The sequence below is a fragment of the Cyprinodon variegatus genome, unplaced genomic scaffold (genome assembly GCF_000732505.1).
Source record: "Cyprinodon variegatus isolate N-32 unplaced genomic scaffold, C_variegatus-1.0 Scaffold72, whole genome shotgun sequence".
Classification (NCBI taxonomy): domain Eukaryota; kingdom Metazoa; phylum Chordata; class Actinopteri; order Cyprinodontiformes; family Cyprinodontidae; genus Cyprinodon; species Cyprinodon variegatus.
In genome coordinates, this window is record NW_015150525.1 from 1,671,434 (window position 1) to 1,672,261 (window position 828).

General features: G+C 41.3%; 1 protein-coding gene across 1 annotated transcript in view; it reads left to right on the forward strand.

The window, feature by feature from the left end:
• The first annotated feature begins 221 nt into the window (after positions 1-221).
• Positions 222-828, forward strand: part of inpp1 (inositol polyphosphate-1-phosphatase) — an 8,426-nt gene continuing 7,819 nt past the window's right edge. The window contains exon 1 of the mRNA XM_015372442.1: positions 222-325. The gene's annotated coding sequence lies outside the window, so the exon portion shown is untranslated. The remainder of the gene's footprint in view (positions 326-828) is intronic.

Here is an 828-nt window from a genome sequence, read left to right on the forward strand (position 1 = left end):
ATTTTCAAGGACTTCGAAAGATCCAGTCTAGGTAGACCGCGTCCTTGGAGGACCCGTCCTAGGTTTTCGAACAGAGCCACCGTGTTTTACTTCCGGGTTTCTGTCTCCGCCTTGAATTTTTGAGCCGCCGTGCTGTGAGAGGTGCGTCCGCCGCCCTTCCTGCGGTAGGAAACTGACGTAAAACGAGCGAGCAGGCAGAGCCCACTGTTAATTAAAGGCTTAAATACAAAAAAAAAAATAATAATAACTGGAAGTCGCCGTGCTCCTGCTGAACCCTCGGTGCTGCTCACTACAGACTGGTTCCAGAGGAGCGAGCTTAGCTGAGGTGTGTTTGTTTTCTCTCTGCTCTCTCATTCAGATCATCTCCTCTCTTATGTTCGGCTAAATCTTTACGCCTTTTACTGCTTTCAAGAACACAAACTGAGGACTGCTACAGTTACGAAAAAAATGAACATATTAGACTCTAAATGATATAATCTAGGTCTCGTAATGGTTTATGTTCAAGTCGGTTGTTCATTTATTTAGACGGTCATATCCCTAACCTCTTCGTTTTTTTTTCTTTCTAAAGAAAAATTGTTATCGTTAATGAAACTATAAAGTGATAAACTGATTTGAGACAAAGCTGGCCTCTGAAACACTGATATTTAACATAATGATAAAAATAAATAAATGAGCTCTTAAAAATGAATTGGGTTTATGTACAGTATTTGGGTTGATGACGTCATAAGAGCTAATTGTTTCCCAAAGTAGGGGTTTGGCGCTGAGCAAGGGCGTCGGTTTGATTTCAACTTTGGTAGGGACACTATTCTTCAGTTTCATTGGTCCTTT